The sequence below is a fragment of the Vicugna pacos genome, unplaced genomic scaffold (genome assembly GCF_048564905.1).
Source record: "Vicugna pacos unplaced genomic scaffold, VicPac4 SAC-SAT, whole genome shotgun sequence".
NCBI classification, from domain to species: Eukaryota; Metazoa; Chordata; class Mammalia; order Artiodactyla; family Camelidae; genus Vicugna; species Vicugna pacos.
The window spans coordinates 34374704-34390754 of record NW_027328721.1 but is presented as its reverse complement, the minus strand read 5'-3'; positions in this window follow the sequence as shown (position 1 = coordinate 34390754).

The following is a 16051-nucleotide window of genomic DNA, read 5'->3' as shown; positions in this document are numbered from 1 at the left end:
TCTCGGACTTCCCCGAACAGGGAACACCTGTGACTGAAGAGAGCTGCGTGGAGTTGTCTCTCGTGCTCTCCCACACACTGACAATGGTTCTGGAATCCTGAGCGTGGGGAGTTTCCACCAACGGTCGGCAGCGCGTGGGTTCTAACGGGATGCCTGAGCTCGTCTCCCCTGAGGGTTTTCCTAATGTCTCTGTGCCAGGGAATGCTTGGGGGTGTTTGCAGGAAATCCCAGTGTCAGAGGCTGCCTCCCCAAGGTCAGGAAAGGTATTTTACGGACTTCCCCGGACAGGGATCACCTGTGACTGAAGAGAGCTGCGTTGAGTTGTCTCTCGAGCTCCCCCAAGCACTGACAATGGTTCCGGAATCCTGAGCGTGGGGAGGTTCCACCAACGGTCGGCAGCGCGTGGGTTCTAACGGGATGCCTGATCTCGTCTCCCCTGAGGGTTTTCCTAATCTCTATGTGCCAGGGAATGTAGGGGGGGTTTTGCAGGAATTCCCAGTGACAGAGGCTGCCTCCCCAAGATCAGGGAAGTTATTTCTCGGACTTCCCCGAACAGGGAACACCTGTGACTGAACAGAGCTTCATGGAGTTGTCTCTCGAGCTTCCCCACGCACTGACAATGGTTCCGGAATCATGAGCGTGGGGAGGTTCCACCAACGGTCGTCAGCGCGTGGGTTCTAACGGGATGTGTGAGCTCGTCTCCCCTGAGGGTTTTCCTAATGTCTCTGTGCCAGGGAATGCTAGGGGGGGTTTGCAGGAAATCCCAGTGTCAGAGGCTGCCTCCCCAAGGTCAGGGAAGGTATTTCTCGGACTTCCCAGAACAGGGAACACCTGTGATTGAAGAGAGGTGCGTGGAGTAGTCTCTCGAGCTCACCCACGCACTGACAATGGTTCCGGAATCCTGAGCGTGGGGAGGTTCCACCAACGGTCGGCAGCACGTGGGTTGTAACGGGATGCATGAGCTCGTCTCCCCTGAGGGTTTTCCTAATGTCTCTGTGCCAGGGATTGCTAGGGGGGGTTTGCAGGAAATCCCAGTGACAAAGGCTGCCTCCCCAAGGTCAGGGAAGTTATTTCTCGGACTTCCCCGAACAGGGAACACCTGTGACTGAAGAGAGCTGCGTGGAGTTGTCTCTCGAGCTCCCCCACGCACTGACAATGGTTCCGGAATTCTGAGCGTGGGGAGGTTCCACCAACGGTCGGCAGGGCGTGGGTTCAAACGGGATGCCTGAGCTCGTCTCCCCTGAGGGTTTTCCAAATGTTCTGTGCCAGGGAATGCTAGGGGGGGTTTGCAGGAAATCCCAGTGTCAGAGGCTGCCTCCCCAAGGTCAGGAAAGTTATTTCTCGGACTTCCCCGAACAGGGAACACCTGTGACTGAAGAGAGCTGCTTGGACTTGTCTCTCGAGCTGCCCCACGCACTGACAATGGTTCCGGAATCCTGAGCGTGTGGAGGTTCCACCAACGGTCGTCAGCGCGTGGGTTCTAACGGGATGCCTGAGCTCGTCTCCCCTGAGGGTTTTCCTAATGTCTCTGTGCCAGGGAATGCTAGGGGGGGTTTGCAGGAAATCCCAGTGACAGAGGTTGCCTCCTCAAGCTCAGGGAAGGTATTTCTCGGACTTCCCCGAACAGGGAACACCTGTGACTGAAGAGAGCTGCGTGGAGTTGTCTCTCGAGCTCCCCCACGCACTGACAATGTTTCCGGAATGCTGAGCGTGGGGAGGTTCCACGAACGGTCGGCAGCGCGTGGGTTCTAACGGGATGCCTGAGCTCGTCTCCCCTGAGTGTTTTCCAAAAGTCTCTGTGCCAGGGAATGCTAGGGGGGGTTTGCAGGAAATCCCAGTGACAGTGGCTGCCTCCCCAAGGTCAGGGAAGGTATTTCTCGGACTTCCCCGAACAGGGAACACCTGTGACTGAAGAGAGCTGCGTGGAGTTGTCTCTCGAGCTCCCCCACGCACTGACAATGGTTCCGGAATTCTGAGCGTGGGGAGGTTCCACCAACGGTCGGCAGGGCGTGGGTTCAAACGGGATGCCTGAGCTCGTCTCCCCTGAGGGTTTTCCAAATGTTCTGTGCCAGGGAATGCTAGGGGGGGTTTGCAGGAAATCCCAGTGACAGAGGCTGCCTCCCCAAGGTCAGGAAAGTTATTTCTCGGACTTCCCCGAACAGGGAACACCTGTGACTGAAGAGAGCTGCTTGGACTTGTCTCTCGAGCTGCCCCACGCACTGACAATGGTTCCGGAATCCTGAGCGTGTGGAGGTTCCACCAACGGTCGTCAGCGCGTGGGTTCTAACGGGATGCCTGAGCTCGTCTCCCCTGAGGGTTTTCCTAATGTCTCTGTGCCAGGGAATGCTAGGGGGGGTTTGCAGGAAATCCCAGTGACAGAGGTTGCCTCCTCAAGCTCAGGGAAGGTATTTCTCGGACTTCCCCGAACAGTTAACACCTGTGACTGAAGAGAGCTGCGTGGAGTTGTCTCTCGAGCTCCCCCACGCACTGACAATGGTTCTGAATCCTGAGCGTGGGGAGGATCCACCAACGGTCGGCAGCGCTTCGGTTCTAACGGGATGCCTGAGCTCGTCTCCGCTGAGGGTTTTCCTAATGTCTCTTTGCCAGGGAATGCTGGGGGGGTTTGCAGGAAATCCCAGTGACAGAGGATGCCTCCCCAAGGTCAGGGAAGGTATTTCTCGGACTTCCCCTAACAGGGAACACCTGTGACTGAAGAGAGCTGCGTGGAGTTGTCTCACGAACTCCCCCACGCACTGACAATGGTTCCGGAATCCTGAGCGTGGGGAGTTTCCACCAACGGTCCGCAGCGCGTGAGTTCTAACGGGATGCCTGAGCTCGTCTCCGCTGAGGGTTTTCCTTATGTCTCTGTGCCAGGGAATGCTGGGGGGGTTTGCAGAAAATCCCAGTGACAGAGGTTGCCTCCCCAAGGTCAGGGAAGTTATTTCTCGGACTTCCCCGAACAGGGAACACCTCTGAATGAAGAGAGCTGCGTGGAGTTGTCTCTCGTACTTCCCCACGCAATGACAATGGTTCCGGAATCCTGAGCGTGGGGAGGTTCCACCAACGGTCCGCAGCGCGTGAGTTCTAACGGGATGCCTGGGCTCGTTTCCGCTGAGGGTTTTCCTAATGTCTCTGTGCCAGGGAATTCTAGGGGGGGTTTGCAGGAAATCCCAGTGACAGAGGATGCCTCCCCAAGGTCAGGGAAGGTATTTCTCCGACTTCCCCGAACAGGGAACACCTGTGACTGAAGAGAGCTGCGTGGAGTTGTCTCACGAACTCCCCCACGCACTGACAATGGTTCCGGAATCCTGAGCGTGGGGAGGTTCCACCAACGGTCGTCAGCGCGTGGGTTCTAACGGGATGCCTGAGCTCGTCTCCCCTGAGGGTTTTCCTAATGTCTCTGTGCCAGGGAATGCTGGGGGGGTTTGCAGAAAATCCCAGTGACAGAGGTTGCCTCCCCAAGGTCAGGGAAGGTATTTCTCGGACTTCCCCGAACAGGGAACACCTGTGAATGAAGAGAGCTGCGTGGAGTTGTCTCTCGTACTTCCCCACGCAATGACAATGGTTCCGGAATCCTGAGCGTGGGGACTTTCCACCAACGGTCCGCAGCGCGTGAGTTCTAACGGGATGCCTGTGCTCGTTTCCGCTGAGGGTTTTCCTAATGTCTCTGTGCCAGGGAATTCTAGGGGGGGTTTGCAGGAAATCCCAGTGACAGAGGCTGCCTCCCCAAGGTCAGGGAAGGTATTTCTCGAACTTCCCCGAACAGGGAACACCTGTGACTGAAGAGAGCTGCGTGGAGTTGTCTCTCGAGCTCCCCCACGCCCTGACAATGGTTCCGGAATCCTGAGCGTGGGGAGGTTCCTCCAACGGTCGGCAGCGCGTGGGTTCGAACGGGATGCCTGAGCTCGTCTCCCCTGAGTGTTTTCCTAATGTCTCTGTGCCTGGGAATGCTAGGGGGGGTTTGCAGGAAATCCCAGTGACAGAGGCTGCATCCCCAAGGTCAGGGAAGGTTTTTCTCGGACTTCCACGAACAGGGAACACCTGTGACTGAAGAGAGCTGCGTGGACTTGTCTCTCGAGCTCCCCCACGCACTGACAATTGTTCCGGAATCCTGAGCGTGGGGAGGTTCCACCAACGGTCGGCAGCGCGTGGGTTCTAACGGGATGCCTGAGCTCGTCTCCCCTGAGTGTTTTCCTAATGTCTCTGTGCCAGGGAATGCTAGGGGGGGTTTGCAAGACATCCCAGTGACAGAGGCTGCCTCCTCAAGGTCAGGGAAGGTTTTTCTCGGACTTCCCCGAACAGGGAACACCTGTGACTGAAGAGAGGTGCGTGGAGTTGTCTCTCGTGCTCCCCCACGCACTGAAAATGGTTCCGGAATCCTGAGCGTGGGGAGTTCCCACCAACGGTCGGCAGCGCGTGGGTTCTAACGGGATGCCTGATCTCGTCTCCCCTGAGGGTTTTCCTAATGTCTCTGTGCCAGGGAATGCTAGGGGGGGTTTGCAGGAAATCCCAGTGTCAGAGGCTGCCTCCCCAATGACAGGGAAGGTATTTCTCGGACTTCCCTGAACAGGGAACACCTGTGACTGAAAAGAGCTGGGTGGAGTTGTCTCTCGAGGTCCCCCACGCACTGACAATTGTTCCGGAATCCTGAGCGTGGGGAGGTTCCACCAACGGTCGGCAGCGCGTGGGTTCTAACGGGATGCCTGATCTAGTCTCCCCTGAGGGTTTTCCTAATCTCTATCTGCCAGGGAATGCTAGGGGGGTTTGCAGGAAATCCCAGTGACAGAGCCTGACTCCCCAAGATCAGGGAAGGTATTTCTCGGACTTCCCCGAACAGGGAACACCTGTGACTGAACAGAGCTTCATGGAGTTGTCTCTCGAGCTTCCCCACGCACTGACAATGGTTCCGGAATCATGAGCGTGGGGAGGTTCCACCAACGGTCGTCAGCGCGTGGGTTCTAACGGGATGCCTGAGCTCGTCTCCCCTGAGGGTTTTCCTAATATCTCTGTGCCAGGGAATGCTAGGGGGGGTTTGCAGGAAATCCCAGTGTCAGAGGCTGCCTCCCCAAGGTCAGGGAAGGTATTTCTCGGACTTCCCCGAACAGGGAACACCTGTGACTGAAGAGAGCTGCGTGGAGTTTTCTCTCGAGCTCCCCGACGCACTGACAATGGTTCCGGAATCCTGAGCGTGGGGAGGTTCCACCAACGGTCGGCAGAGCGTGGGTTCTAACGGGATGCCTGAGCTCGTCTCCCCTGAGTGTTTTCCTAATGTTTCTGTGTCAGGGACTGCTAGGGGGTGTTTGCAGGAAATCCCAGTGACAGAGGCTGCCTCCCCACGGTCAGGGAAGTTATTTCTCGGACTTCCCCGAACAGGGAACACCTGTGACTGAAGAGAGCTGCTTGGACTTGTCTCTCGAGCTGCCCCACGCACTGACAATGGTTCCGGAATCCTGAGCGTGTGAAGGTTCCACCAACGGTCGGCAGCGCGTGGGTTCTAACGGGATGCCTGAGCTCGTCTCCCCTGAGGGTTTTCCTAATGTCTTTGTGCCAGGGAATGCTAGGGGGGGTTTGCAGGAAATCCCAGTGACAGAGGTTGCCTCCTCAAGCTCAGGGAAGGTATTTCTCGGACTTCCCCGAAAAGGGAACACCTGTGATTGAAGAGAGCTGCGTGGAGTTGTCTCTCGGGCTGCCCCACGCACTGACAATGTTACCGGAATCCTGAGCGTGTGGAGGTTCCACCAACGGTCGGCAGCGCGTGGGTTCTAACGGGATGCCTGAGCTCGTCTCCCCTGAGGGTTTTCCTAATGTCTCTGTGCCACGGAATGCTAGGGGGGGTTTGCAGGAAATCCCAGTGACAGAGGCTGCCTCCCCAATGTCAGGGAAAGTATTTCTCGGACTGCCCCAAACAGGGAACACCTTGACTGAAGAGAGCTTCGTGGAGTTTTCTCTCGTGCTCCCCACGCACTGACAATGGTTCCGGAATCCTGAGCGTGGAGAGGTTCCACCAACGGTCGGCAGCGCGTGGGTTCTAACGGGATGCCTGAGCTCGTCTCCAATGAGGGTTTTCCTAATGTCTCTTTGCCAGGGAATGCTAGGGGGGTTTGCAGGAAATCCCAGTTACAGAGGTTGCCTCCCCAAGGTCAGGGAAGTTATTTCTCGGACTTCCCCGAATAGGGAACACCTGTGACTGAAGAGAGCCTCGTGGAGTTGTCTCTCGAGCTCCCCCACGCACTGACAATGTTTCCGGAATCCTGAGCGTGGGGAGGTTCAACCAACGGTCGGCAGCGCGTGGGTTCTAACGGGATGCCTGAGCTCGTCTCCCCTGAGGGTTTTGCTAATGTCTCTGTGCCAGGGAATGCTAGGGGGGGATTGCAGGAAATCGCAGTGACAGAGGCTGCCTCCCCATGGTCAGGGAAGGTATTTCTCGGACTTCCCCGAACAGGGAACACCTGTGACTGAAGAGAGCTTCTTGGACTTGTCTCTCGAGCTCACCCACGCACTGACAATGGTTCCGGAATCCTGAGCGTGGGGAGGTTCCACCAACGGTCGGCAGCGCGTGGGTTCTAACGGGATGCCTGAGCTCGTCTCCCCTGAGGGTTTTCCTAATGTCTCTGTGCCACGGAATGCTAGGGGGGGTTTGCAGGAAATCCCAGTGACAGAGGCGGCCTCCCCAAGGTCAGGGAATGTATTTCTCGGACTGCCCCAAACAGGGAACACCTTGACTGAAGAGAGCTTCGTGGAGTTTTCTCTCGAGCTCCCCAACGCACTGAAAATGGTTCCGAAATCCTGAGCGTGGGGAGGTTCCACCAACGGTCGGCAGAGCGTGGGTTCTAACGGGATGCCTGAGCTCGTCTCCAATGAGGGTTTTCCTAATGTCTCTCTGCCAGGGAATGCTGGGGGGGTTTGCAGGAAATCCCAGTGACAGTGGCTGCCTCCCCAAGGTCAGGGAAATTATTTCTCGGACTTCCCCGCAGAGGGAACACCTGTGAATGAAGAGAGCTGCGTGGAGTTGTCTCTCGTACTTCCCCACGCAATGACAATGGTTCCGGAATCCTGAGCGTGGGGAGGATCCACCAACGGTCCGCAGCGCGTGAGTTCTAACGGGATGCCTGTGCTCGTTTCCGCTGTGGGTTTTCCTAATGTCTCTGTGCCAGGGAATTCTAGGGGGGGTTTGCAGGAAATCCCAGTGACAGAGGTTGCCTCCTGAGGCTCAGGGAAGGTATTTCTCGGACTTCCCCGAAAAGGGAACACCTGTGACTGAAGAGAGCTGCGTGGAGTTGTCTCTCGTGCTCCCCCACGCACTGACAATGGTTCCGGAATCCTGAGCGTGGGGAGGTTCCACCAACGGTCGGCAGCGCGTGGGTTCTAACGGGATGCCTGAGCTCGTCTCCCCTGAGGGTTTTCCTAATGTCTCTGTGCCACGGAATGCTAGGGGGGGTTTGCAGGAAATCCCAGTGACAGAGGCGGCCTCCCCAAGGTCAGGGAATGTATTTCTCGGACTGCCCCAAACAGGGAACACCTTGACTGAAGAGAGCTTCGTGGAGTTTTCTCTCGAGCTCCCCAACGTACTGAAAATGGTTCCGAAATCCTGAGCGTGGGGAGGTTCCACCAACGGTCGGCAGAGCGTGGGTTCTAACGGGATGCCTGAGCTCGTCTCCAATGAGGGTTTTCCTAATGTCTCTCTGCCAGGGAATGCTGGGGGGGTTTGCAGGAAATCCCAGTGACAGTGGCTGCCTCCCCAAGGTCAGGGAAATTATTTCTCGGACTTCCCCGCAGAGGGAACACCTGTGAATGAAGAGAGCTGCGTGGAGTTGTCTCTCGTACTTCCCCACGCAATGACAATGGTTCCGGAATCCTGAGCGTGGGGAGGTTCCACCAACGGTCCGCAGCGCGTGAGTTCTAACGGGATGCCTGTGCTCGTTTCCGCTGTGGGTTTTCCTAATGTCTCTGTGCCAGGGAATTCTAGGGGGGGTTTGCAGGAAATCCCAGTGACAGAGGCTGCCTCCCCAAGGTCAGGGAAGGTATTTCTCGAACTTCCCCGAACAGGGAACACCTGTGACTGAAGAGAGCTGCGTGGAGTTGTCTCTCGAGCTCCCCCACGCACTGACAATGGTTCCGGAATCCTGAGCGTGGGGAGGTTCCACCAACGGTCGGCAGCGCGTGGGTTCTAACGGGATGCCTGAGCTCGTCTCCCCTGAGGGTTTTCCTAATGTCTCTGTGCCAGGGAATGCTAGGGGGGGTTTGCAGGACATCCCAGTTACAGAGGCTGCCTCCTCAAGTTCAGGGAAGGTTTTTCTCGGACTTCCCCGAACAGGGAACACCTGTGACTGAAGAGAGCTGCGTGGAGTTGTCTCTCGTGCTCCCCCACGCACTGAAAATGGTTCCGGAATCCTGAGCTTGGGGAGTTTCCACCAACGGTCGGCAGCGCGTGGGTTCTAACGGGATGCCTGAGCTCGTCTCCCCTGAGGGTTTTCCTAATGTCTCTGTGCCAGGGAATGCTAGGGGGGGTTTGCAGGAAATCCCAGTGTCAGAGGCTGCCTCCCCAAGGTCAGGAAAGGTATTTTTCGGACTTCCCCGGACAGGGAACACATTTGACTGAAGAGAGCTGCGTTGAGTTGTCTCACGAGCTCCCCCACGCACTGACAATGGTTCCGGAATCCTGAGGGTGGGGAGGTTCAACCAACTGTCGGCAGCGCGTGGGTTCTAACGGGATGACTGATCTCGTCTCCCCTGAGGGTTTTCCTAATCTCTATCTGCCAGGGAATGCTAGGGGGGGTTTGCAGGAAATCCCAGTGACAGAGGCTGCCTCCCCAAGATCAGGGAAGGTATATCTCGGACTTCCCCGAACAGGGAACACCTGTGACTGAACAGAGCTTCATGGAGTTATCTCTCGAGCTTCCCCACGCACTGACAATGGTTCCGGAATCATGAGCGTGGGGAGCTTCCACCAACGGTCGTCAGCGCGTGGGTTCTAACGGGTGCCTGAGATCGTTTCCCCTGAGGGTTTTCCTAATATCTCTGTGCCAGGGAATGCTAGGGCGGGTTTGCAGGAAATCCCAGTGTCAGAGGCTGCCTCCCCAAGGTCAGGGAAGGTATTTCTCGGAATTCCCCGAACAGGGAACACCTGTGACTGAAGAGAGCTGCGTGGAGTTTTCTCTCGTGCTCCCCGACGCACTGACAATGGTTCCGGAATCCTGAGCGTGGGGAGGTTCCACCAACGGTCGGCAGCGCGTGGGTTCTAACGGGATGCCTGAGCTCGTCTCCCCTGAGGGTTTTCCTAATGTTTCTGTGTCAGGGACTGCTAGGGGGTGTTTGCAGGAAATCCCAGTGACAGAGGCTGCCTCCCCACGGTCAGGGAAGTTATTTCTCGGACTTCCCCGAAGAGGGAACACCTGTGACTGAAGAGAGCTGCGTGGAGTTGTCTCTCGAGCTCCCCCACGCACTGACAATGGTTCCGGAATCCTGAGCGTGGGGAGGTTCCACCAACGGTCGGCAGCGCGTGGGTTCTAACGGGATGCCTGAGCTCGTCTCCCCTGAGGGTTTTGCCAATGTCTCTGTGCCAGGGAATGCTAGGGGGGGTTTGCAGGAAGTCCCTGTGACAGAGGCTGCCTCCCCAAGGTCAGGGAAGGTATTTCTCGGACTTCCCCGAACAAGGAACACCTGTGACTGAAGAGAGCTGCGTGGAGTTGTCTCTCGAACTCCCCCACGCACTGAAAATGATTCCAGAATCCTGAGCGTGGGGAGGTTCCACCAACGGTCGGCAGCGCGTGGGTTCTAACGGGATGACTGAGCTCCTCTCCCCTGAGGGTTTTCCTAATGTCTCTGTGACAGGGAATGCTAGGGGGGGTTTGCAGGATTTCCCAGTGACAGAGGCTGACTCCCCAAGGTCAGGGAAGGTATTTCTAAGACTTCCCCGAACAGGGAACACCTGTGACTGAAGAGAGCTGCGTGGACTTGTCTCTCGAGCTCCCCCACTCACTGACAATGGTTCCGGAATCCTGAGCGTGGGGAGGTTCCACCAACGGTCGCCAGCGCATGGGTTCTAACGGGATGCCTGAGCTCGTCTCCCCTGAGGGTTTTCCAAATTACTCTGTGCCAGGGAATGCTAGGGGGGGTTTGCAGGAAATCCCAGTGACAGAGGCTGCCACCACAATGTCAGGGAAGGTATTTCTTGGACTTCCCCGAACAGGGAACACCTGTGACTGAAGAGAGCTGCGTGGAGTTGTCTCTCGAGCTCCCCCACGCACTGACAATGGTTCCGGAATCCTGAGCGTGGGGAGGTTCCACCAACGGTCGGCAGCGCGTGGGTTCTAACGGGATGCCTGAGCTCGTCTCCCCTGATGGTTTCCCTAATGTCTCTGTGCCAGGGAATGCTAGGGGGGGTTTGCAGGAAATCCCAGTGACAGAGGCTGCCTCCCCAAGGTCAGGGAAGGTATTTCTCCGACTTCCCCGAACAGGGAACACCTGTGACTGAAGAGAGTTGCGTGGAGTTGTCTCTCGAGCTCCCCCACGCACTGACAATGGTTCCGGAATCCTGAGCGTGGGGAGGTTCCACCAACGGTCGGCAGCGCGTGGGTTCTAACGGGATGCCTGAGCTCGTCTCCCCTGAGGGTTTCCCTAATATCTCTGTGCCAGGGAATGCTAGGGGGTGTTTGCAGGAAATCCCAGTGACAGAGGCTGCATCCCCAAGGTCAGGGAAGGTATTTCTCGGACTTCCCCGAACAGGGAACACCTGTGACTGAAGAGAGCTGCGTGGAGTTGTCCCTCGAGCTCCCCCACGGACTCACAATGGTTCCGGAATCCTGAGCGTGGGGAGGTTCCACCAACGGTCGGCAGCGCGTGGGTTCTAACGGGATGCCTGAGCTCGACTCCCCTGAGGGTTTTCCTAATTCCTCTGTGCCAGGGAATGCTAGGGGGGGTTTGCAGGAAATCCCAGTGACAGAGGCTGCCTCCCCAAGTTCAGGGAAGGTTTTTCTCGGACTTCCCCGAACAGGGAACACCTCTGACTGAAGAGAGCTGCGTGGAGTTGTCTCTCGAGCTCCCCCACGCACTGACAATGGTTCCGGAATCCTGAGCTTGGGGAGGTTCCACCAACGGTCGGCAGCGCGTGGGTTCTAACGGGATGCCTGAGCTCGTCTCCCCTGAGGGTTTTCCTAATGTCTCTGTGCCAGGGAATGCTAGGGGGGGTTTGCAGGAAATCCCAGTGACAGTGGCTGCCTCCCCAAGGTCAGGGAACGTATTTCTCGGACTTCCCCGAACAGGGAACACCTGTCACTGAAGAGAGCTGCGTGGAGTTGTCTCTCGAGCTCCCCCACGCACTGACAATGGTTCCGGAATCTTGAGCGTAGGGAGGGTCCAGCAACGGTCGGCAGCACGTGGGTTCTAACGGGATGCCTGAGCTCGTCTCCCCTGAGGGTTTTCCTAATGTCTCTGTGCCAGGGAATGCTAGGGGGGGTTTGCAGGAAATCCCAGTGACAGAGGCTGCATCCCCAAGTTCAGGGAAGGTATTTCTCGGACTTCCCCGAACAGGGAACACCTGTGACTGAAGAGAGCTGCTTGGAGTTGTCTCTCGAGTTCCCCCACGCAGTGAAAATGGTACAGGAATTCTGAGCGTGGGGAGGTTCCACCAACGGTCGGCAGCGCGTCGGTTCTAACGGGAAGCCTTAGCTCGTCTCCCCTTAGGGTTTCCCTAATATCTCTGTGCCAGGGAATGCTAGGGGGGGTTTGCAGGAAATCCCAGTGACAGAGGCTGCCTCCCCAAGGTCAGGGAAGGTATTTCTCGGACTTCCCCGAACAGGGAACACCTGTGATTGAAGAGAGTTGCGTGGACATGTTTCTCGAGCTCCCCCACGCACTGACAATGGTACCGGAATCCTGAGCTTGGGGAGGTTCCACCAACGGTCGGCAGCGCGTGGGTTCTAATGGGTTGCCTGAGCTCGCCTCCCCTGAGGGTTTTCCAAATGTCTCTGTGCTAGGGAATTCTAGGGGTGGTTTGCAGGATATCCCAGTGACAGAGGCTGCCTCCCCAAGGTCAGGGAATATATTTCTCGGACTTCCCCGAACAGGGAACACCTGTGACTGAAGAGAGCTGCGTGGACTTGTCTCTCGAGCTCCCCCACGCACTGACAATGGTTCCGGAATCCTGAGCGTGGGGAGGTTCCACCAACGGTCGGCAGCGCATGGGTTCTAACGGGATGCCTGAGCTCGTCTCCCCTGAGGGTTTTCCTAATGTCTCTGTGCCAGGGATTGCTAGGGGGGGTTTGCAGGAAATCCCAGTGACAGAGGCTGCCACCACAAGGTCAGGGAAGGTATTTCTTGGACTTCCTCGAACAGGGAACACCTGTGACTGAAGAGAGCTGCGTGGAGTTGTCTCTCGAGCTCCCCCACGCACTGACAATGGTTCCGGAATCCTGAGCGTGGGGAGGTTCCACAAACGGTCGGCAGCGCGTGGGTTCTAACGGGATGCCTGAGCTCGTCTCCTCTGATGGTTTCCCTAATATCTCTGTGCCAGGGAATGCTAGGGGGGGTTTGCAGGAAATCCCAGTGACAGAGGCTGCCTCCCCAAGGTCAGGGAAGGTATTTCTCCGACTTCCCCGAACAGGGAACACATGTGACTGAAGAGAGTTGCGTGGAGTTGTCTCTCGAGCTCCCCCACGCACTGACAATGGTTCCGGAATCCTGAGCGTGGGGAGGTTCCACCAACGGTCGGCAGCGCGTGGGTTCTAACGGGATGCCTGAGCTCGTCTCCCCTGAGGGTTTCCCTAATGTCTCTGTGCCAGGGAATTCTGGGGGGTGTTTGCAGGAAATCCCAGTGACAGAGGCTGCATCCCCATGGTCAGGGAAGGTATTTCTCGGACTTCCCCGAACAGGGAACTCTTGTGACTGAAGAGAGCTGCGTGGAGTTGTCCCTCGAGCTCCCCCACGGACTCACAATGGTTCCGGAATCCTGAGCGTGGGGAGGTTCCACCAACGGTCGGCAGCGCGTGGGTTCTAACGGGATGCCTGAGCTCGACTCCCCTGAGGGTTTTCCTAATGTCTCTGTGAAAGGGAATGCTAGGGGGGGTTTGCAGGAAATCCCAGTGACAGAGGCTGCATCCCCAAGGTCAGGGAACGTATTTCTCGGACTTCCCCGAACAGGGAACACCTCTGAATGAAGAGAGCTGCGTGGAGTTGTCTCTCGAGCTCCCCAACGCACTGACAATGGTTCCGGAATCCTGAGCGTGGGTAGGTTCCACCAACGGTCGGCAGCACGTGGGTTCTAACGGGATGCCTGAGCTCGTCTCCCTTGAGGGTTTCCATAATGTCTCTGGGCCAGGGAATGCTAGGGGGGGTTTGCAGGAAATCCCAGTGACAGAGGCTGCCTCCCCAAAGTCAGGGAAGGTATTTCTCGGACTTCCCCGAACAGGGAACACCTGTGACTGAAGAGAGGTGCGTGGAGTTGTCTCTCGATCTCCCCCACGCACTGACAATGGTTCCGGAATCCTGAGCGTGGGGAGGTTCCACCAACGGTCGGCAGGGCGTGGGTTCTAACGGGATGCCTGAGCTCGTCTCCCCTGAGGGTTTTCCTAATGTCTCTGTGCCAGGGAATGCTAGAGGGGGTTTGCAGGATATCCCAGTTTCAGAGGCTGCCTCCTCAAGGTCAGGGAAGGTTTTTCTCGGACTTCCCCGAATAGGGAACACCTGTGACTGAAGAGAGCTGCGTGGAGTTGTCTCTCGTGCTCCCCCACGCACTGAAAATGGTTCCGGAATCCTGAGCGTGGGGAGGTTCCACCAATGGTCGGCAGCGCGTGGGTTCTAACGGGATGCCTGAGCTCGTCTCCCCTGAGGGTTTTCCTAATGTCTCTGTGCCAGGGATTGCTAGGGGGGGTTTGCAGGATATCCCAGTGACAGAGGCTGCATCCCCAAGGTCAGGGAAGGTATTTCTCGAACTTCCCCGAACAGGGAACTCTTGTGACTGAAGAGAGCTGCGTGGAGTTGTCCCTCGAGCTACCCCACGGACTCACAATGGTTCCGGAATCCTGAGCGTGGGGAGGTTCCACCAACGGTCGGCAGGGCGTGGGTTCTAACGGGATGCCTGAGCTCGACTCCCCTGAGGGTTTTCCTAATGTCTCTGTGAAAGGGAATGCTAGGGGGGGTTTGCAGGAAATCCCAGTGACAGAGCCTGCATCCCCAAGGTCAGGGAAGGTATTTTCGGACTTCCCCGAACAGGGAACAACTCTGACTGAAAAGAGCTGCGTGGAGTTGTCTCTCGAGCTCCCCAACGCACTGACAATGGTTCCGGAATCCTGAGCGTGGGGAGGTTCCACCAACGGTCGGCAGCACGTGGGTTCTAACGGGATGCCTGAGCTCGCCTCCCCGGAGGGTTTTCCTAATGTCTCTGTGCCAGGGAATGCTAGGGGGGGGTTGCAGGAAATCCCAGTGACAGAGGCTGCCTCCCCAAGGTCAGGGAACGTATTTCTCGGACTTCCCCGAACAGGGAACACCTGTCACCGAAGAGAGCTGCGTGGAGTTCTCTCTCGAGCTCCCCCACGCACTGACAATGTTTCCGGAATCTTGAGCGTGGGGAGGGTCCAGCAACGGTCGGCAGCACGTGGGTTCTAACGGGATGCCTGAGCTCGTCTCCCCTGAGGGTTTTCCTAATGTCTCTGTGCCAGGGAATGCTAGGGGGGGTTTGCAGGAAATCCCAGTGACAGAGACTGCATCCCCAAGGTCAGGGAAGGTATTTCTCGGACTTCCCCGAACAGGGAACACCTGTGATTGAAGAGAGCTGCGTGGAGTTGTCTCTCGAGCTCCCCCACGCACTCACAATGGTTCCAGAATCCTGAGCGTGGGGGGGTTCCACCAACAGTCGGCAGCGCGTGGGTTCTAACGGGATGCCTGAGCTCGTCTCCCCTGAGGGTTATCCTAATATCTCTGTGCCAGGGAATGCTTGGGGGGGTTTGCAGGAAATCCCAGTGTCAGAGGCTGCCTCCCCAAGGTCAGGGAAGATATTTCTCGGACTTCCCCGAACAGGGAACATCTGTGACTGAAGAGAGCTGCGTGAACTTGTCTCTCGAACTCCCCCACGCACTGACAATGGTTCCAGAATCCTGAGCGTGGGGAGGTTCCACCAAAGGTCGGCAGCGCTTGGGTTCAAACGTGATGCCTGAGCTCGTCTCCCCGAGGGTTTTCCTAATGTCTCTGTGCCAGGGAATGCTAGGGGGGGTTTTCAGGAAATCCCAGTGACAGAGGCTGCCTCCCCAAGGTCAGGGAAGGTATTTCTCGGACTTCCCCGAACAGGGAACACCTGTGACTGAAGAGAGCTGCGTGGACTTGTCTCTCGAGCTCCCCCACGCACTGACAATGTTTCCGGAATCCTGAGCGTGGGGAGTTTCCACCAACGGTCGGCAGCGCGTGGGTTCTAACGGGATGCCTGAGCTCGTCTCCCCTGAGGGTTTTCCTAATTTCTCTGTGCCAGGGAATGCTAGGAGTGTTTTGCAGGAAATCCCAGTGAAAGAGGCTGCCTCCCCAAGGTCAGGGAAGGTATTTCTCGGACTTCCGCGAACAGGGAACATCTGTGACTGAAGAGAGCTGCGTGGAGTTGTCTCTCGAGCTCCCCCACGCACTGACAATATTTCAGGAATCCTGAGCGTGGGGAGGTTCCACCAACGGTCGGCAGCGCGTGGGTTCAAACGGGATGCCTGAGCTCGTCTCCCCTGAGGGTTTCCCTAATATCTCTGTGCCAGGGAATGCTAGGGGGGGTTTGCAGGAAATCCCAGTGACAGAGGCTGCCTCCCCAAGGTCAGGGAAGGTATTTCTCGGACTTCCCCGAACAGGGAACACCAGTGACTGAAGAGAGCTGCGTGGAGTTGTCTCTCGAGCTCCCCCATGCACTGACAATTGTTCCGGAATCCTGAGCGTGGGGAGGTTCCACCAACGGTCGGCAGCGAGTGGGTTCTAACGGGATGCCTGCGCTCGTCTCCCCTGAGGGTTTTCCTAATGTCTCTGTGCCAGGGAATGCTAGGGGGGTTTTGCAGGAAATCCCAGTGACAGAGGCTGCCTCCCCAAGGTC